Raw genomic sequence first — 22451 nt, 5'->3', positions numbered from 1 at the left:
TTCCTGGAGCTTAGAGTTTAGCATGGGTGACAAACATGGGACAAATGACCAGAGAAATTAATGTAAAATGTCAGCTGAGAGATGGTGCCAGGAGAATGTAAAGGTGAAGATTTGTCCTGGTAAGAGTGTCAAGAACTTTACTGGTAGAGTGATATGACCAAGCTGAGAGCTACAGGCTAAGTTATCGGGGAAGCAGGGTAAGGATGGCATTCCAGGGGATCAGGGGAGGGAGCATCATATGCAAAGGCCCTGTGGTGGGACAAGCAGGGCAGGTCAGGAGAGTCAAAGTAGTCCCCTCTCCCAGGCCACAGGGCGGAAAGAGTGCAACATAAGAAAGTGAGGGGGCAGAGCTCAGATCTTGAAGGCTGCTAGGTCAAATTCAAGAATTGTGTATGGACATTGAGAATAAAGGAAAGCCATAAAATGGCTTTTTTTAAGTGGATATGACATAAGCAAACTTGGGTTTTGAGATAACTCTTGCAGCCCTAAGAAGAACATTTTAACCTAACCTAAAGAAGAGCTTTCTGATGGAATGCTGGGCCTTGGGAAAGTAATAACAATAAACAAAATCACTGGGCTCTTTTTAGGAATGAATGCACTCTGCCATGTGCTTTCATGGTCTTGAGAACAACAGGTAAGGTAGGTGTGTTACTATGATGTGCTTCTTATGGATAAGGGATTAGCGGCTCAGAGAGGCTTAGACAGTTAGCTGAGGTCACCCAGCTCATGAAGTCGCAGAGCTGAAGTTCAAATCCAATTCTGTCTGACCCCAAGGCCCCACTCATAATGACTGCAGCCTCAGAGAGCTGCATGGGACCGCCGCCCTGGTCCTCAACCTGGATTGCACGATGCAATCTCCTGAGTGGGGTGTAAGCATTCAGACCCTCCCCCAAAGAGATCCTGATGCAATTAGCCGGGAGTGCGGCCTGGACCTGGGGAATTTTTGTAGATAGGTAAGTCTGTTGTCAGCCAAGTTGAGAGCCAGGGGCTGGAAGCCCTGGAAAACACTCGGGGGGGCTATGGCAGGAGAGAGTCATCTCTTCAGCTGCAGCCAGTGACCTCCGAGTCCCATTCCTGCTCCAATAGGCTGAGATTTTAGATCCCCAGTTCTGCTGCCAGAAGCCTTTCCCCCAAGGTGACTGGGTTTCTGGAACTGACAGATGGAGGCCGAGGGACCTTGGTCACATTGCGCTGGCTCTAATGCCTGGGCAGGGAGAGCCAGTTCCTCAAGGCTGCGTCTCGGAGCCCCACCAGCCGCCTCACCTCTGGCCCAGACCAGCCTGCAGACAAGTTGAGAGCAGGAAGAGAAATGGTCAGCTGATCTCAGACGCGCACTGTCAGAGCTGGGTGCTGCGGGCTGTCGGCCCCATTACCAGGGACTGATCCACCCCTTTAAGAGCATCTGGAGCGTGAGAGAGTAAGGGACGCACCCTTCACCTGCCCCTGGGGGCCCCCCGGCCTCCTGGGGGCGCTGCTGCTCGGAGTGGGTTGTGGATGTTTGACCTCCTCCCCTTTCTCCGTCCAGGCAGGGGCCTGCTGCCACTTGAACCTGCCGCGTTCATTCCCTCTTCCAGGCTTTTGCACTTGCTGGTCCCCGGGCTTGGAATGCCAACCCCCAACCATTCACTTGGCAACTCTGGGCCTGGAACCCAGGCCACTTGGCAGTTGGGACCCAGAGAGAGCTCTGAACAGACTCTGAGTCGAGAGGCCCAGAGGCAGTCTATCCCCAAGCCCCCTGCTGCTCCCAGACGCCTCCTCCCTGGCGCCTAAGATGAGTCTTTATCTGCCAGCAGGGAGACCAGCCCCACCGGAACCACCATCCCTTCTACGGCCCAAAGACTCAAGTCACAAATGCTTACTTGACCCTCTCTGAACCCGGTGGCTGCACAACCACAGGAAGTTAGAAAAAGATGGGGCAGTGGAGAGTGAAAAACAGTACCTCCTGTCTGTGGGCTGCATTCTGCCTTTCCCTTCTGGGGCTATGATCTCATTTACAGACTCAGAATCTGACAGCCTCATGGTGACCACGTGTGAGCCCCGCAACTCCCAAAACACAAATAAGAGACTTTGTGGCTGGTACCAGGGCACGCAGCCAAAACTACAACCCCAGCCAATTGTGATGCACCTTTGATTTTCAGGATAACTCTGCAAGGCTGGCAGAACAGTACCATGCGCCCATTGCACAGATGAGGAAATAGAGGTGCAGAGATGAATAATCTGCCCGAGGTCACACCAGACCTTACTGGCAAACAGAGACCAGAGATCTGTGCCCTGGGCCCTGGCCAGTGTTACACCACAGAGCCCTGCTCCTGAGAGGGACACAGGGAAGGCGGGTGGGGTGTGGATAATGCCAGTTGACAGGAGTGGAAAAGTTGGCTTTAAGACTGTGAGTTCTCAGCTCAGCAGTTCTCAGAGCTAGAGTTTGCCGGACAAGCTCAGTCCCAGCCCAGCTTTCTTCCTTGACTTCTGGGCGTCTTGGTTTTCTCATTTATTCAATGAGGATAGTAACAGTCCTTACTTCAGAGGGTCACTGTGAAGCTTCAATGAGATTACAAGCCCCCACAATGCATGACCTGCACCTGACAGGCAACAGAGAGTGGTTGCTATTTTTATTTTAATAACCATTATTATAATTTCCATTATAATCATAACCATTCTGGAAAACAAACCATCAAAACAGCTTCCTCCACGGATGGGGCCTCATTCCAGCCTCCTGGGCTCCCAGCTGGTGAAATCAGCCCAGAGGGACTCTCTCCCTTTGTCGTTCCTTTTTTTTTTTTTTCCTCCTTGAAATACATTGATGTGCTGGAGCCAGCTTGTGCTGGCTTCTGAGGGCCTGCTGTTACATTTTCAGGAATTTTGTGAGTGGGCTGTTAAACACAGCCATTATTAAAAAATCAAATGATAAAAGTTGTTGGGAGCCAGTTCCTCCTGAGTCTGTCATTTCAGCTGGTCTCATGAGTGGAGGCACTGACTGTCCTTGTTCTGGGCTATCTTTTCAAACTTGTTTGTATTGAGTCTCCCTCCAAAGAAAAGGGCAGGTTTGCTTATTGTCCAGAATAATAAAGATAATGTCTGCCTCTGAGCATTGTGAAAGATGATAGCTTAGCTTTATAAAAGATTCGGGTCCCTCCGCTCAGGATTCCTCTCCTCTATGGAACCCACTGCATGTCCAAGGGCTGGCTGGTCCATTTTGCATCACCCTACAGGAATTAGGGCTCAGGGGACTAGTACAAGGTAATGCTGACACTCTGGTTACTGTGGTGGCTGTAAGTAATAAAGTCCTTTGTCTCTGACCCAGGAGTCTCATGTCTTCTGCCAGCATCCATGAAACTGACTATGTGTGAGCTTGCAAACAGGGTAAACTCTCAGAAGCTCCAAAGTTCTTGACACAAACTTAAATAAATTGTATTTAAAACAAAGGTGATACATACTCAAAATGCATCACTTCCTACTACATTTTATTACTATCTGCATTTCTGAGGTTATTTGCATCTTTTGTAAGTATGGACATGCTACATAAATGCTGTGCTTCTGTGAATCTCTTCCCAAGTCTGTGTTCAGGGGCATCGTATAGGTAGCTTGCCATCAGCTATGAGGGTTGTATTTATACCACGGAAATTGTACCCCCCCAAACAAGAGCTGATTGTGAAACATTTACTATCACATCACCATCTAAATCCCACACATCCTCCCCAGAAGTTCTCAAACCTTGTCGTTCCTGAAGATTTGTTAAAATGCAGGCTCCAAACTGAACATCCAAAGGTTAAAAGAAAAAGAAAAAAAAGAACCTCAGTCTAATCTCAAACTTTATACAAAAAACAAATTCCTGCTGATGTCAAAATTGACTATAGATTTAAATGTAAAACATTATAAAACTTTTAGGAAAAAAGCATAGAAGAAAATTTTTAGGATCTGGCTAGGCAAAGAGATCTTAGACTTGACACCAAACTGTGCCCTTAAAAGGAAAAATTTTAAAGTTGGACTTCATCAAAACTAAAAACTTTTACTCTATGGAAGACCCTATCAAAAGAATGAGAAAACCTACAGAGTGGCAGAAGATATTTATTTGCTAACTACATATTTGACAAAGACTAGTATCTAGAATGTATTTTTTTAAATTCTCAAAACTCAATAGTGGAAAAGCAAGAAATCAATCCAATTAGACCATAGGCAAAAGACATGAAGACATTTTACTGAAGAAGATAAACAGACGCCAAGTAAGCACACCGAAGAAGATGCTCAAGATCATTAGCTGTTAGAGAAACCCAAATTAAATCCACGATATCACTACACACCTATCAAAATGGCTAAAATTAAAAAAAGTGACAATACCAAATGCTAGTAAGGATGTGGAGACACCAGGTCGCTCACGTTGTTGGTGGAGATGTAAAATGGTGCAGCTCCTCTGGAAAACAGTTTGGAAGCTTCTTTAAAAAAGTAAACACACAACTACAAGTCAACCCAGCAATTGCACTCCTAGGCATTTATCCCAGAGAAATGAAAACTTAGGATCCCATAAAAATGTGTACCCAATTGTTTATAGCAGCTTTATTCATAACAGCCCCAAACTGGAAACTGCCAAGATATCCTTCAACTGGTAAATGGTTAAATATGTTGAGGGAAAATGTGTTACAGCTCAGTTGTGACAGCAACCTGGATCCCAGAAGAGACCAAGCAGCACTGGGAGAGTTGGAGAACTCAGGTTTATTACACCAGCAGGCCCAGAGGAGTTAACACTCCAAGCTCTGAAGCCCATTTGCAGATTTACACAGGCCTTTATAGGCTGTCACTTTTACACTTTGCAACATCATATGCAAATAAAGTATAACAGAAGTTGACCAACCAGGAACAAGCTTTGTAGAAATAGCTCAATCAGGAGTGAGAGAAATAACCAATCAGGAGTGAGCTCCATGCAAATGAAGTACTACAAATGGGCCAATCAGAAGTTAGGGAAGTGGACCAATCAGAAGTGACCTAGGGGAACCAATAGAATTTTAGGGGGTAAGTAAGCCGTTTCAGAGGCAAAAAAGTGAGATAGAGCCTCTGGGCCAGGGAACCGGTTGGTGCCGGCAGGAGAGTAGTGGCCCTGCCGTTTTTTTATGGGGCTTCCCACCTCAGATAAAGTGTAGTACATCCATACTATGAAATACTATTCAGCAATAAACAGGGACAAACCATTGATACAGGCAACAACTAAGTGAAGAACTATAGAAAATATTCATCCCTTTGGCCCAATACTTCCAACTTAAAGAAGGCATATGCTCAATACATAAAGACCAGTTATTTCAATAAGTACTTTCTGAGTACCTGCATGTGCCAGCTCTGTTCTGGACAGTGGGGATAAAGCAAGCAAACCAAATAGAGAAAAATTCCTGCCTTCGCGGAACTTACACTATAATAGAGAGAGGCAGTAAACCAGGTAAGAAGGTAAAATAGTATGGTTCATGGTCTTAAGTACCAGGGAGAGAAATTACAGTAGGGCGCTTGTCAGGGGTGGGTTACAACTGTAGCGAGGTGTTCAGAAAAGACGTTCCTGCAAAGGCGGAGTTTGAGGACAGACTTTTTCAAGGATGAGATGAGACTGTCTCACGGCGCTGCGGGGGAGGGAGGCATTTCCAGCAGAGGGAACAGCAAACGCAAAGGCTTGAGAAGGCAGCTTGCAGGTGTGTACAGCCCAGGAGCCACGTGGCTAGAGAAACAATGGCGGGGCTTCGCGGATGGCAGTGAGGACCACCGACAGCACGTCGGCTTGGTACGCGGAAGGAGAGTCCCCTGAGCGTTTTGAATGAAGGTTTTGCATAAATAACGTGCATGTAAACAAGAAATACATGCAAGCTCCAGGTTCCCCTGCAGAGGTGCTGAATGGGTGGGCCAAATCTGGTAGTGTTCTGAAGAAGGCTTGCTAGTGATTAACAAAATAAAGGGAGGGGTGTAGAAAAAAGAATCAGAGAAATCCAAGTCCTTGAACCCAGTTACAACGAATTATAAGAAATAGCCCCGCGGAGCAGAGTAGGGATTTTTCCCTCTCCTTTTTCTGCTGGGCGCTGCCAGGTCTTGGTGCAGATAAGGTGACAAGGGAATCTTCCCAGCACACCGGACTGGGGAGGGCGACATGGGAAAGGCTGCAGCTGCCCCTCCTCCCCACCCCCCCTCCACCCCAGGTCCAGGCATTCTTCTAAATGCTTTACACACAGCATCTCATTTCTTCCAGCTTAATCCTCACAGCAGCCTTATGAGCTGGGAGCCTCTCTGCTTCAATACATTTTAAATCAGCACCGTGAAAGAGAATTGCCTTCTGGTTTTATTCTTTTTCCATTTGAAGACAAGCACTACCACCTTCAAATGGGTTCATTTTAAGACACAATCGCAATCCTAAAAATGTCAAATGGTGGATGATAGAATTGAGGAAATTCGAAGTTATCACATCCATTTCACGATAATAATAATAATCCATTTCACAGTTAGAAGAATAATATCAGAGACTTGAACCCTCAATGCTTGGTTCCAGCCCCAGCTCCCTCATTCAGTGGCGGGCAAACCCACCTACCTGGGTGTTTAGCTCAAAAATCTCGGATCGTTCCTGCTACCACAGCATTGACACAGAGGGTCCGTCTTAATCCTAAATTAGCAGGGCCTTGGCAGATGGAGCCTCCTACCACAACTCCCATCTGTTGATTTTTTTGCTCCATGGCCCAGCTCCTGAATTTTGCTGGTATGTTTTAATCTTTAAAATACATGTGACTTTGACATTCCACTCATTGACATCTCTATTTGTATAAAATAAAATGTTTTTCTTAGCCAAATCTTGGAATAATATTGAAGCTTGACAGGAAATGGGCCATGGCCTTGGGTACCCAGAACACAGGGATGAAGCTGATCCATTTGGTTGTGTGTTTCCAATTAGTCAACCACAGCTTGCGCACTTGGCAGATACGAGTAACAGATGACAAGGTACTTTCTGTGTCAGTATTAATGTATCACTGAAAACAAGTGAGTGATGATGTGTAGAATGAAGCGTGCGTTCATCTAAGAGAAAACCATCATATCATCAGGCTGAAACCCTTTGAAGGGATAAGACAAAATCCAAGACAAAGATAATACTTAACATATATATCTCTTCGGTATAAATAAATTAAAAGTATGTTTTGGACCTCACACCACCAGGGTGAAAAGTCATAATTGTTTTCCAACTCTTAACAATTTATAATGAGCAACACCCAAACACATCCTTCCATTGAAATACATAAAGATTTATGTATTGTCTTCATCTTGGATTTTACTGCTCTGTCTTCAAAGCCATCTCCTGTTTGTAGGGATTGTGGTTTAGCCAAGGGGGCTGGGGGAGAGTGTGGGACTGCAGTTAATTTTGCCAGGTCTTTTTTTAGGTTTAAGAATCCTTTCAGTATATGTAGGATGAATGCTTGTGGTAATAATAGCTCATGTTTCTTGAGTCTTTCCAACATGCCCAGCCCTGTAGTAAGTGCTTTAGGTGTATTACCTAACTTAATTCCTTCTTATCCAGCTCAGATTTCATGGTCCAACATTATAATCACTCCATTACACAAATGGCCTTAATATCCGTGCTCTTCTCTCCCCATCATTCTTCCCCAGCAAAACCTTAATCCGGTCAAACCCCAACCCTCCTCTTTCTCCATTCACTCCTTCCAAGCTGAATGTCCTAAAGAACAAACAACTATGCAAATTGGTCTCACTTTAAATTCATGTCTACAAAACTCAAATGGCACAAAATGTAGCCTGGTCACCCTACCAGCTTCCCTCCTAAACCCCCAGCAGTCTCAATGAAAAGTTCCTCAGAGTGGGAATGAACGTGGTTGGTTGGTCAAAGACCCAAGTGAGGAGGGGGAGAGCAGCAGGAGATGACATTAGAGAAATGCAGGTGCCCTGCTCATTGCCCTTGTAGGGCACTGTAAGGACTTGGCTTTTATGTTGAGCGAGATGGGAGGGTTTTGAGCAAAGGAGTGACAAATTAGGTTTGAATAGCATCACTCCCAGCTGGTATTTTGACAATTAGACTGTAAAGGAAAGAACACAATCAGGGAGACAGGAGATGACTGCCATCATCCCAGCAAGAGATGCTGGTGACTTGGACCCAGGTGGTGGCAGGGAAGAAGCTGGAGGTGTTCTGATTTGGGTTATCTTTGAAGGTGCAGCTAACGGTGTTTGCTGACGATTTGGATGTGGCATCTGATAGACAGTGAAGGGTCAACAGAGACACTAAGGTTTTGGCCTGAACAATTTTAAGGCTGAAATTGTCCCCTACTGAGATGGGAAAGACGGTGGGGGGAGGGGGGCAAGTTCGGTGGGTGGGAGTGGGAAATGAGGAAATGAAGAGTTTGTTTTTGGACACATTGAGTCGGAGATGTCTACTAGACAGCTCTATTAGTTTGCGAGGGCTGCTGTGACAGATTACCACGTGCTTGGTGGCTTAAAGCACCAGAAACGGATTCTCTCACAGTTCTAGAAGCCAGAAGTCTGAACTCTAAGTGCCAGCAGGGCCATGCTCCCTCTGAAAGCTCTAGTGGGGAATCTGTTCTTTGCATCTTTTAGCTTCCGGTGGTGGATGGCAGTTCCTTGACCTGTGGCTGCATTGCTCCAACTTCTGCCTCTTTGGTCAAAGTGCCTCTCCTCTACCAAGGTAGGAAAGAATCAAGGGCCTCTGGTTCTGGAGGCCAAGGGTCTTAGTCCGGCTGGGCGGCTGTGACAAAGTGTTCCACGTGGGGTGTCTCATAAACCACAGGAATTTATCTCTCCTGGTTCTAGGGGTGAGAACATTTAAGATCAAGATGCTGTGTCCTCACATGGTGGAGGGACAAGGGAGCTCTCTGGGACCTCTTTTATCACGACAGTAATCTCAAATTCAGGAGGGCCCTCCACTCATGACCTAGTCACCTCCCCAAAGCCCCACCTCTAAGTACCATCATACTAGGGATGAATGAATTTGGGCTGGGGGAACGCAAATACTCAGCCCGTAGCACCAAGTGAAGACACTTACAAAAAGGAAGAAATGATCAACCATAACAGATGATGCAGTAGGAAAAGTAAGACTGGGACCAAGAGGTGACCGTTGGCTTTAGCGAGATGGAGCTCAGGGGGGATTTTGGAAAGAGCAGTTTGGGAGGAGACATAGAGGAAAAACATGGTTGAGGAAGGTTCAAGAGAGAAGAGGCAACTGCAGCCTTGCTGAACCTGGTTATTAGTTCCAGTAGGTTTCTTTTGGATTCTTTGGGATTTCCTATGCACAGGCACAAACCTGAAAAGAGTAGTGACGTTTGCAGAACAGTGTGAAAGTAATTAATGCCACTGAGTTAAAAATGGTTGAAAGGGCACATTTTATATATTTTATCATGATAAAATTTTCTTAGACAAGAAAAACACTAGGTGAATAATTGGAAGCAGTGAATACGTGAAAGTTGTGAAGTGAGAAAAGGCGGAAGAGTTGAGGATACCGGCAACAGAAGGGTTTAATGATAAGCTATGGAATCTGGGTGGCGTAAAGAAGCAAGTGTTGGGGTGAGAGTAGGCGGTTGGGACAGTGAAACGGTGGAGGGATCAATGGATGAAGTATCGAGTCGGGTGGAATGATTATTGGAATTGAGGTGCCAGAGAGGTGAGCTGGAAAGACAGGGTGGTGGTCGTAGCATGTGATGCTAGAAATGGATGATGTGCAGTTATGAGTAATAACAAAGTCTGGGTTTGGGCCGAGTTAGTGCAGAGGACAAGACTATTGGAGAAGAAGGCCTCAAGGAGGAGAGGGACCTGGATCTTGGACGAATCATCTACCAAGAGAGTGAAATTACCGAGAATCACAGTGAAGTAGTGGTGGAGACAGAGACCGTGAGGCATGGGCTCAGATCTTCAAGGACTGAGGGGAAATGACCCTGGGGCCCACGGGAGACCGTGGGGAGACTGTCTAGTCTGATGATGTGGATTTCTAAGCTGGGAGGTGGGGCGTTAATGGAGGAGTGAGGGAGGTTGGTGTGGATGTGACAATCAGGCACAGGGAGATCACCTGCCTCCTGTTTAGGCCCCTCAGAATGAGGGGAGTGTGACAGAAGACAAACCTGAGCTAAGGGAGCTCCAGAGAAAGCATGTTCTTAGAAAGGAGCCAGGTTTTAATTAAACGGAGAATAGGAAGGGAATGTTCAGAGAGGTTGATGGCATTAACTCACTTACCACGTCTGGCGCTCAGCTGGATACTGAGAGTGTGAACAAGAGTGAAATATCCTGCCCTCGTGGACTTTATGTTCCACCTGGGAGACAGTCATCAAGATTAGAAAAGAGAAATATATAGTCGATTAGATAATACTAAATATTAGGAAATAAAATAAAGCAGTGAAGAGTGAAGTGTCAGTAATTAGAAGTTGAAACTATAATAGGTGGCCAAGAAAGGCTCTCTGAGAAGATGACATTGAATAAAGACTTGAAGGATCTACTTGGAGAGTTGATCAGATATCTGGGAATAAGAACAGCAAGTGCAAAGGCCCTGAGGTGGAAACCTGCCCAGAATGCCTGAGGAAAATGGAGGTATGGGGATAGCAGGTGGAGAGAGGGGAAAAGGTGGGGAGGAGATGAGGTAAAAGGGGGAAGCAGAGGGGTAGGCAGGTCATGCAGGGCCCTGTGACTATAGGAAGGACTTGGCCTCTACTCTGAGTGAGATGAGGAGCCACAGAAGGAAGGGTTTGGGGCAAAGGAGAGACGTGAATTGCATTTCGATGGGATCACTTCAGCTGCTGTGCAGATGGGGGGGGGCAGGGGCTGGTATAAGCAGACTAGTTAGGAAGCTTTTGCCAAAACCCAGCTGAGAGCTGGGGGGGGGTGCTCTAGACCAGGGCAGTAGTGGGGGTGTGGCCTTAGGAGCACTGACAGCCAATGAGAGAGCAGGAGGGTGTGAGGGCACGGGGGGGGGGGCAGTAAGGGTGACTCAGGTGTGTTGTGGGAAATTCTTCTGCTTTGTTAGTGAATAAGGAAGCGAGCTCAGTGTGAGGTGGGGAAGGAAGTATTGGACCTTTGCAGGAATGGGGTAAATTATAAATAGTCATTTAGGAGAGGGGGAAAGAAATGGACTAGAGCCCTGTGCCTTGGACTCACCTGGAGGGCTCATTACAACAGAGTGCCGGCCCCTCACCCCTAGAGTTTCTGCTCCAGCAGGTCTGGGGTGGGACCTAAGAATTTGCATTTCTATTGCCTGAGCAGGTGAAACATCTCCTTCCGCTTAGGGATCACCTTTGAGAATCTCAGGACAAGGACAATACAGTCACTTTGCCAGGCAGAATGGAGCACCCGCATGCGCTGAATGGTGAATTCACTGAAGGCTGCCAGGCATGGCTGTGTTTTTGTCCAGTCAAGCTCAGCCACACCAGAGCCAGCACAGGACAGACAGGTGGATTTAACCTGGGTTGAAGTTTAGCCAAGGGAATGCTATAAATTCTCGTGGCTAAACTGCCCTTGGCTGGAAAAAAAAAAAAAGGAAAGTAATTGGGTTAAAGGTAGAGGCAATAGAGTGAGTCAGCTGATTGACCTTGGAATTGAATCTGGACACGACTAGACAGTGGAGAGGTGTCAGGATCCAGGACTTCAGGGGTTATTGGGGCCTAGGTCCTAGAGGGAGCGAGCTGCAGATGGAGGTTATAGATGGGGTGAGACGGTAGCAAGGAAGATGGGGTGATTGGAGGACAGGAAGTCAAGGAGTCAGAGGCCAGAGTCTCAGAAGATACATCCATCTGCTTGGATATTGAAAACACCAAGAATTAAAATAGAAGGTGGTTAGAGAGAGTGATAGAGAGCCGAGCGCTAAAATCCTCAAGCAAGGGCCGTGGCCTGGTGGCCAGGAGGTGACGCCATAGGGCAGGTCAAGGGAGCTGCATTCTAATGACAAGAGGTTCAAAGCCGGTAGGTTTTACAGGAGTGACGATGGAGAAGGGTCTGGCAGTGACACAGGGGTGCAAGGAGGCACCCCCACCTACCCCCAGGTCCACAGAGCAGAGATTCAGGAGGGACAAGGCTTCCACATGCGGAGCCGGTGGGGACACCGAGCTCCCATGAGAGCCAGGGTCTGTGGCTCACCACCCCAGCTGCAAATGACAAACACCTGGGGACACTGAGCCCACACCAGTGCATGGACCCCACCGTCCAGGATTTTCGTTTAATTGGTCCAGCAAGTTGGCTGTGTTTGTGAGCCGTGGAGGTGATTTGAATGTGCCTCGCAGGAATGACAGAGAGAAGGTGAAGGGGGCACAGAGAGGCGCTTGAGGACGTGGGGGCTTTGCCTGGGATTGGCCAGGGTTAGAGGGAAAGTGGCCAGCTTTAGGGACAGGTCAGAAGAGAGGAGGATGGCGGGCCTGGGGGTGCCAGTCTGGGGAAGGGAGGGGAGGCCTGGGAGACCTGGGCTGTAGAGGGTTCAAGGGGTTGTAAGGCGGATCCTGGCAGTGAGGCCACGAGTGTCGGGGAGAAGGAGGGACGGGGTCTTGCCTGGAGCTCAGAGAAGGCGGTGGCCCACCCTCACCCAACAGCCGGGGCCTGGATGCTGGGGGAGGGCCGTCCTAATGGGACACCTGGAACTCTGGGACCCCGCTGCCTCCCAGCTACCCTTCCCCACCTCCCAGCCCCCAGCACAGTCAGTGGGCCCCAGTGAGGCAGGGCAATGTAAGTCCCCCCCCTTATCCGTGAGTTCACTTTCCACAATTTCAGTTCTCCGTGGTCTGGAAATATTAGATGGAACATTCCAGAAATAAACAATTCATAAATGTTCAATTGCTTGCGGTTCTGAGTAGTTTGAGGAAATCTCCCGCCCTCCCGCTCCATAAATCATCCCTTTGTCCAGTGTATCCCACCGTTGGTCACTCAGTACCAGTTCTCAGATCCACTGTCTCGGTTTTGCAGTGCTGGTGTCGCAAGTCACCCTTATTTTACTTAATAATGGCCCCAAAGCACAAGAGTAGTGATGCTGGCAATTCGGATCTGCCGAAGAGAAGCTGTTAAGTGCTTCCTTTAAGTGGAAAGGTGAAAATTCTTGACTTAATAAAAAAAAAAGGAGAGCTGCCCCTTTTCCAGGGTCATGATGAGCAGCAAGATGGCGTCTGCAACAGGGTCGTTCAGGTGGTCAAGCCACGTGCTCCATTAATAAGGTTCCCTGACAGAAGGGACAACCCTAAGCCCAGTTATCAGAAGTTCTGAGATCAGCAGGACCACCTTCTCATTCTGCTTTGATTTCACAACACTCTAAGGGACAGAAACCACCAGCCTGGCTGATGCGTCAGGGCCCACCAGACACTGCAGAGATGGCAATAACATTGCCTCAGAAATACAGACAGAAAACTTGTGTCTCAAGAAAAGAAATTGCATTTATCCAACTTGAAGGTCCAGAATAATCGCTGAGACTCTGGCTGCTGTTTGCCAGCCGACAAAAGAATAGTTTTTACGATAAAGGGCTTCCAAAATGAAACAAAAAAGAAGAAGAAGAAGGAAAGAAAAAAAATCACACGCTGAGGTTGCTAAGATCTACGGCAAGAATGAATTTTCCGTCCACTTGTGAAGAAGAAAAAAAAATTTGTGTCAGTTTTGCTGTCACACCTCAAACTGCACAAGTTACAACCGCCGTGCGTGGTAAGTGCTTACTTAAGAAAGAAAAGGCATTACATGTGTGCACGATATTTTGAAAGAGAGACCACATTCACATAACTTTTATGACAATATTATTGAAATTGTTATATTTTATCATTAGTTGTTGGTACTCTCTCACTGTGCCTCATTTGTTAATTAAACTTTACCATCGGTATGTATATGTAGGAAAAAACATGGTGTGTGTGTATATATATATATAAATGCACATAGGATCTTGTACTGTGCAAGGTTTCAGGCAACCACTGGCCATCCTGGGACGTAGCCTCCACACCTAAGTGGGGACCACTGTAGTCAGAACCTAGACCGTGGATCCAGAATGACTTGGGTCAAATCTCTGCTCTGGGTGACCTTAGGCAGGTTACTCAATCTTTCTGTGCCTCTGTTTTCCCAACAGTAAAATGGGGCTAAAAATACTGCCTGACTCAGAGGGATTTGGTGAACATTAAGTGAGTTAATTTATGGAGGGGTTAGAGGAGTGCCTGGCATGTAGTAGGCCCCATCTGTGTCCTCCATCTTTATCAAATACACCCCAAATCGATTTCTCTCGATCCACAGTTTGATGACACTAGTCCAAGCTGCCACCATCGCTCGCTGGGTGCCCTGTTTCCACTCCCGCTTCTAACCCACTCTCACTCTGTAGCCGGGGGGGATATTTCGAAACTGCAGATCAATCTTTGTCATTCTTTTGCTTAAAACCTTCCTCTGACCTCCCATCCATGGCATTTAGAATCAAGTCCCAAATCATTATTCTTGGATTAAAATGTCCCTCACCATCTGGCCTTCCTCTGCACATCATTTCCTCACCCACTAAATTCCAGATCCGCTGACCTTTCTCTTCTTTAACATGCCAAGCACACTCCCGAGTTGGGTCTTTGCACCAGCTGTTTCCTCTGCCCAGATAATTCTTTCCCCTAGTCCGTGCATGGTTAGATTCTCCTTGTCTCTCAGGCTCACCGGATGCTCTGTTCTTGCCATTTCTTTTTTTGTTTTGTTTCGTTTGGGGTGGGTTGGGGGAGGGGATGCAATTAGGCTTATTTATTTATTCTTGAAGGAGGTAGTGGGGATTGAACCAGGACCTCCTGCATGCTAAGCATGTGCTCTACCCTTGAGCTATACCCTCCCCCACCACCCCCAACATTTCAATTCTCTGCATGGTCCTCACTGCCTTCTTTGTTTTATTTGTTTATGTCTGTTCTACTTCGCATTTCCTCCAAAGCAGAGTGAGACAAGGATTCAGGTGCATATAGTTTATTTGGAAGATGTGGCCAAAAAGTGGGGGATGAGGATGCAGGGACCGTGAGACAGGGAGGGTGCAAAGTCAGTCTAAGAGTGTCATCGGCCTCACTCCTGTGAGGGAGGGGCTTTATCCCCCCAGGACCTCTGGGAAGCATACAGAATACTTCACAGGGTTGTCCCGCTAAATAGAGAGACCAAAGCCTGTCCCTCTTGGGTTGAGGGCTGCCTCCGGGGCATTGATTCCCTGACCTCCCAGGTTCTGCTTGCCAAACAGGTTCCAGCGGCAAGGCTGGATTGGAGACGGCTCTAGCCGCCAGAGGCAAGTCAGCACTTCCCAACGCAGGCACCAGGAACTCAGAGTGATGGCCTCAGAGAGGGGGCTGAGAGTCTGCACCACAGTCTCCGGTGTTGGCTGCCTGACCCGCTTCCCTACTAGAGTGTAGACTCTAAGTGAGTGGAGACTTCGTCACTTCTGTTCATTGATATACTTCAAGAACCCAGCTCGGTGCCTGGCAGATAGCAGGTATCCATACATATTAGCTAAAGAAACTTAATCCTTTCATCGATCCAGGAGGAGGTACTCATTTTTGGGGGGAGGAAATTAAGACTCAGTCTTCAGTACTGGGGTCACCCAGCCCACTGGTGACAGAGCTGGAGTATCGACCCAGGCAATCTGACTTTGGACCCCCAAAGCTTTGAGTTACAAGAACTTACTTCAGCAGCAGGTAAAGTGACTGAGGTCTAATTGAATCTGTACCCTCCACTGGCAGGTGGGGAGACTGTGATCTGAGAGATGTCATGCTTGAAGCTACACATCAATTTAGGGGGGTGGACCTCCACCCTGGGGTCCCAGGTACATTTGGAAGCACATACTCTCAGGAGGGGAAGAGAGGTTTGACTACCTGTGTGTCCTGCAGGTTGTAAAAACCCAATGTAAAATGTAGAGACAGCAGGAAAAACATCTGCCACAAATGCAACCGCCTTGTTAGTATTAATATGTAACTAGCACTTCCTTTAGCAAAACTCGAATAGGCCAAGAGGAAGCTGTGTAAAGGACAGTTTGTAGAAGAAATATAAATAATCACCAGAGAGCAAAGAAATGTGAACTAAAACAATGTGTTCAATTTTACAATCAACTTGGAAACATTTTTTAATATATTTTTTCTTTAAAAAAATTTTTTTAAATGATAACTTAGTCTTGGGGAGGGTCCATGGAAGCAGGCACTTTCTAACTTTGTGTTGACAGAAATGTGTTTTGGTAGAAACTTCCTGGAGGTCCATTTATAATCTATTTCAGAAGGTGTAAAATTGTTCACACCCTTTATCACAGCAATTTCACTTCTAGGAGTGAATCGTCAGGAAATGATCGGAGAAGCACAAAGAAAGTGCATTTTTAGGATTTTCATCTCAGCGTTGTGTATAATGCACAGAGAAAACAATGTGTAACCACTAGCTCTTTGTCGTATTTTGAAATGTCCAACAATGAAAGACTGGGTTGAAAAAATGATTTAGCTACGTGAGAGAATATTAAGCAGCCACTGAAAGTATTTCTGAAAGCTATTTTTAAGGTATCTCATGAAAAATGCTCCTGAGATCATCTGGGGCTTAGAAGCAGCGGGATACAAAATGACGCGTTCAGACAATTACAACTTAATGCTTATGGTAACTTCGGCTCACACTTGCTCAGTGCCCTCTGCACACCAGGCGTTACATTGTTTGATCTTTATATAACTCCATCAAGGAGGCACCGCTTGTCATCCCCATCGTATAAATGAGGAATCTGAGGTTAAGTTACTTGCCTAACTAGAAAGAACCAAGGTCAAGACTGAAGTCTGAGCAGTCTCACTCAGAGCCCGGATTTAACCACGGAGCTGGTGGGAGGCAGAGAGGCTTGGGGGAGGGGGGCGCAACACATCAAAAATGTCCCCGGTGATGGGATTAAGGTCTCAGGAAACGAGATCGTCGTCTGCCGTCAGGCGCTCAGAACTAAAACCTTGGGGTCATCCTGATTCCCTCTTTCACACCCGGCTGCTGGTCCACCAGCAGGTCCTGGGAGCTCTAACTTCCAAACACGCTCAGAGCCTGTCCCCTCTCGCCTCCTCCACCACTTCCACCTGTAGCCTCGGAGCTGCTCTCTCCGGGCCCCCACGGTCTCTGTGTCCAGCCCAGGAGTCCATCACATCGGTATCACGTGGTTTGCCTAGCGGTGGTAGGAGAGTGGGGTTGTTCAGGATCTTAAACATATTTTAATCATGCTGTAATAGTGTTCCAAGGGGATGGATACCTGTATAATCAAAAAATGTCAAAATAAAGTTTGAGATTTACAAATGTTAGCCACTATATATAAAAATAGATTTTTTTTAAAGTTTTCTTTTGTATAGCACAGGGAACTATGTTCAATATCTTGTAATAACCTTTAATGGGAAAAAAAAAAGAAAACGAATCTATCTATGTTTATGCATGACCGGGACACTGGGATGTACACCAGTATAAGACACACTGTAATTGACTGTACTTCAATTTAAAAAGAATGACAAAACAGAGGATTGTCCAGCACCCCGTCCCCTGGCCTAAGCCCGCCTCAATCCTTGGCTCTCCCACCCTGGATCTCTGCACACCTGGACGCCCCCACAGAAGGTGACCTCATGGCACCCCGTGGCCAGAGGAAAGCAGCACCCTGCTGCTGGCGGTGAGGACCTCCCTAGCTTGAGGGTCCCACTGGCAGCCCCAGCAGGCTTGTCTTGTTGCTTTTTACTGTCCAGTCCCAGTTTCCTTCCTGTTCATTGTCTGTCAGAGGAGGGGCGTCTGGCGGGCTCAGGGGCTTTTAAGTTCATGGCGGCTTTTATTTCCTCCTGGAGTCTGGGGAGTTCCTAGGATCTTGCTGCATTGTTCCCCACAGAAGCCGAGTCAGGCTGGAATGCTCCTTATCACACACCTAGTCCAGAGTTCACAGACTGGGGCCGATGCTCTGGGTGGCTACACAGTATAATAAAAAAGGGAAAGAGAAGAAGAAAAAAAAAAGGCCCAGTATTTTAAAAATCAGGAGATATCTTGGTTTCTTCTTTCTTTGAAAAAATTTAACAAACTGGCAATATTGGGGCCAAACTCTGGCGCTGGAACAGTCAGCGAGGCATAGAGAGCACCTCACCTGGGATGCATCAGGAGCTCCCTGGCTTGCCACAGTCCTCACCACTCCCTATTGCCCCTGGCAGCTCGGCTGGGGTGGCCGTTGACTATCAAACTTGTGTTGTTGTTTTCTTCAGAGAGAACACTCCTCCATCCCTGCGTCTCTCTCACAGTTGGGAGTGAGGGGAGGGAAGCGACCCAGGAGGGCTGTGAGGGTTGTCTTCCACTCGGCAAGTTTCTCTCACTTACTTGTCTCCCTGACTCCTGTATCCCCCTGGGTCTGTGTCCTCTTCCTCTCCTTTGACAGAAGGAGAAACTGAGGCCAGTGGAAGGAGGGCTGCTTGCAAAGCCCTCACAGTGAGTTCTCACAGTGCTTGCTTCAGGCTTTAAAGAGGAATGCCCTAGGAAGGTTCTGGCATGTCTTGTTATGATGGACAAGCATTACAGAGCAGTTTGTACTTTCATTCACCTTCTTTTCATAGTCACAACAGTCTTGGAAGGAAACCATGGTTCCCCATCTTACTACCAAAGAGCGTCAGTGTCCAGGGTCACACAATTTTCGGGGTCTCCTGTGAAAACTGGGATTTCTCCTTCCCCAGCTGAAGTCTGAGCCAGGTGACTCCTCCAGATCCTGTTAGCTCTGCCAGCCTTCTGTCCATCATTATTTACCTTAGGCCCTGTGTTGTCTTCACAGAGCCTAAATGGTGTGAGAGTAAATAGCAATAGTGGGAAAACAGGAGGAAATTTTTGCCCTAAGGATTGTTCATGAAGGTAGATGGGTGAGTTCGGATTAAGAATTACAAGGCACAGATTATCTTTGGAAGGATACAGAAATGGGTGTTTTAGTCTGTTCAGGCTACTGCAGCAAAATATCACAGGCTGGGTCGCTTGTGAACAACAGGAATTTATTTCTCACAGGTTCTGGAGGCAGGGAACACAGATCAAGGCGCCAGTGTGGTTGCCCTCCTGGTTCAGAGCCGGCACCTTCTGGCTGTGTCCTCACGTGGTGGGCGGGGCCCAGTCTCTTTCAAAAGGCACCACTCTCTTGACATAATCATCTCCCCAAGGCCCCCACTTCCTAATACCACCACCTTTGGGATGTTAGGATTTCGACATAGGAATTGTGGGAGGGACACAAACATTCAGACCACAGCAACAGGCTTGCTCTGGGGTAGAGTTCAGAGGGGCCGGAGAGGGGAGCGGGGTTAGCTCCGCCATTCCCAGGGCCCAGTGCAAAGGTAAAACACGAGGCCCCTTGTTCCAAAGGCAGGGAATGGTGCTGTTAAAGTCATTAAAATACAAAGTTTTTCCTTTCTTCTGTCATCTCTCGACTTGTCATGGTTTTTTTTTAAATTTCCTCTTTCATGTTCTAAGTAAAGAAAATTTTAAAATATGACTATGACTTTTATTGTTCATCTTTATATTGTGCATTGCCCCTCTTCAGTGCAAAAATAAGAGTATTTAACTCGTATGCAGGATCCCTGAAATTACACGATTCGTATTTCATAGCTTGTATGTTCATATGTATTTAGTTTATGTAACAGCAGTGGAAAATGCTGCACAAAATGAACGCAACTTGTTGTTTTACTTCTTTCTGTTTTTGTTTTAGAGTTTTTTGGGGTTTTTTTTAATAAAAAATTGTATATATTTGGGGTGCACAACAAATGTTTGATATGCAAATACACAGAGAAATGATTACTGCAGTCAAACTAATTAACATATCATCACCCATCACCTCACGTAGTTACCTGTTGTTTTTTGGTTTTTGGGTTTTTTTGGTGGCGAGAGCACCTGAGATCTCCTCTCTTAGAAAATTTCCAGTATACAGTGCAGTCTTACAGATTATAATCACCATGCTGTACAGTGGTCATCTTCCCATTTTCCCTACTTCCCTACCCCTGGTAACCACTGTTCTGTTCTACTGTCTGCTTCTAGGAATTCAACTTTTGTAGCTTCCATGTGTAAGCGATACTGTGCAGTATTTGCCTTTCTATGTCTGGCTTATTTCACTTGACATAATGCCCTCCAGCTTCATCCATGATGTCACAAATGGCAGGATTTCCTTCTTTTTTAAGGCTGGAAGGGTGAATAATAGTCCATTGTGTGTGTATGTATATATGTGTGTGTATATATACGTATTACAATTCATTTATCCATCCATTCATCAAGGGACACTTAGCTTGTTTTCATGTCTTAGCTATTGTGAATAATGGTGCAATGAACTTTTTGAGATCTGCACATCTCACCAATACTCTCCAGCTCCAGCTCACTCAGGAGTAAGGAAGAGGAGAAAGAAAAGGAATGATGGGTGGCCCCATCTTTTACTTTCCTTCTTTGTCATAATATGTGGTTGCTTAATTCAAGGAAGCAACACCAGTGAGAAAGGATATGATAGGGTTCCTTGGTTGTCTGTATTTCCCAGAATGCTACTGCCTTCTGTTATGTGTTTAATTGTGTCCCCCGCACCCCACAAATATGTTGAAGTCCTAATATGCACTATGTTACTGTATTTGGAAATAGGTCATTCCAGATAGAATTAGTTAAGATGAGATCATACTGGAGTGGGATGGGCCCTTAATGCTAGATGACTGATTAGTGGCCTTATAAAAACACCGTGAAGATGGACAGAGAAGGCAGGTGATGTACTGTAAGCCAAGGAAGGCCAAGGATTGACGGCTACTACCAGAAGCTAGGAAGAGGCGAGGAAGGATTCCACCCAGAGTCTCAGGGGAAACACAGCCCTGCTGACCCCTGGATTTCAGACTTCTAGCCTCCAAGACTGTGAGAGAAAAAATTTCTATTGTTTTAAGGCGCCCATTGTGTGGTACTTTGCTATGCAGTCTTTAGGAAACTAATACACCTTTTTCTGCATTCAAAGCAAGTCTAGTATTTAAGTGGGAAGTGCAGCCTCTCAGGGTTGTCAGTTCCTCCTTCCAGGGTCCCCCAGTTATAGAAGTAACACGTTTATCTTCTACTTCCCTTGAATGTCACCGAACTCCCGTGCCCGGCGGGCCCACTAGAATTCCGTGCTCCTGGGGTGCTGAGATCACTATATGTAAATGAGGCAGCAAGGAACAGCAGACACCTAGTGCACGGACGTCTCTGCTCGTGTGCGTGCTCCTCTGTCCTCCTGGACTTCATTTACAAGACACGGGTTCATGGTTGCCAGCAGGGGAATGGGGTGGGAAGGGATAAACTGGGAGTCCGAGATTTGCAGCTACTGACTGGTATATATAAAATAGATAAACAAATTTATGCTGTACAGCACAGGGAAATATATTCAATATCTTGTAGTAGCTCACGGTGAAAAAGAATATGAAAATGAATATAAGCATATCCATATATGACTGAAGCATTGTGCTGTACACCAGAAACGGACACAACATTGTAAACTGACTATGACTCAATTGAAAAAAAAAAAAGAAGAACGGACAAAACATGGGTTCAAAGATAACATTTTTAGGAATTTTTAAGTGGTGACAGCGGAATGTTCACACCAAGCACAAGGCCCTTCTGAGCGGGAGCCTGTTCGGCTGCACTGGTCACACACCCGTGAACTGCCCCGGTGAGAGGGAAATTTATTTTTCTCTTATTCCTTTTGTACCTTTTTGATTTCGTACCTTTTTTTTCTTTTCATTGAAAAAAGCAGTCTGGGCCAGCTTTATAAATAGCCTAGGTTTTATGTTTTGTTTTGCAAAATGCTGCTTTTTAAATTCTTCCTGCTCGAAACTAAACTGTAGAGTTATAGCTCAAGAATTTCTAAGCAAGGATTGTAAAGGCTCTGGCAAAGGTTCTCTCGACTACGTAGAGCACACAAATGGAAAGAGTTTAAGGGGTTGGCTTGGTTTTTGGTTAAAGACCAAAGTGGTAAACAAGGATTATGTCTCGAAGTTTATGGCCCAGATGTCTTCCTTCTGTCTCTATAAACTAAGCCAGGCTTCTTGCTTTTGGTCCTAAACGGAGCAATGCAAACCATCAAGACCCTAAGGAACTGCTACTCAAAGTACATGCCCCAGCTTTCCCTGAAGAGCTGAGGGCTCGAAGAACTTGTACCACTCCCCTCCCCATCCCCGCCCCCCCACCCCCAGGATATTCACTGTTGTGTCATTATGGCGGCAAAAGGCTGGAAACAACCTCAGTGTCCAGCAAAAGAAGACTGGTTAGGTACATCGTGATGGATCCGTACTATGGGACGAGGGGTAACTGTGCAGCTCTATGGGCAGTGCCATGAAACAACCAAGAGGGGAAAACGAGGTGCTCAAGGATGTGTCCCATATGCTACTGTTTGTGTAAAAGGGAAAAAGTCCTGGGTGCTCATGTTGGTAAGTGCATGGATCACCTCTAGAAGGAAAAACAAGGCACTGCTTATGCATGGGCAGGAGAACAAGGCCTGGGACCAGGATGAGAATGTGTTCATTTCACCATAAATATATATTTGTAATGGG

At 46.5% G+C, this 22451-nt stretch overlaps 1 pseudogene; it reads left to right on the top strand.

Annotated features, from left to right (window-relative positions):
• The first annotated feature begins 10944 nt into the window (after positions 1-10944).
• LOC123615436 (alpha-ketoglutarate dehydrogenase component 4 pseudogene) lies at positions 10945-17213 on the top strand (annotated as a pseudogene).
• Positions 17214-22451: the final 5238 nt, after the last annotated feature.

Source organism: Camelus bactrianus, chromosome 3 (genome assembly GCF_048773025.1).
Source record: "Camelus bactrianus isolate YW-2024 breed Bactrian camel chromosome 3, ASM4877302v1, whole genome shotgun sequence".
Lineage (NCBI taxonomy): Eukaryota > Metazoa > Chordata > Mammalia > Artiodactyla > Camelidae > Camelus > Camelus bactrianus.
This window is presented reverse-complemented; position numbering and strand designations above follow the sequence as displayed.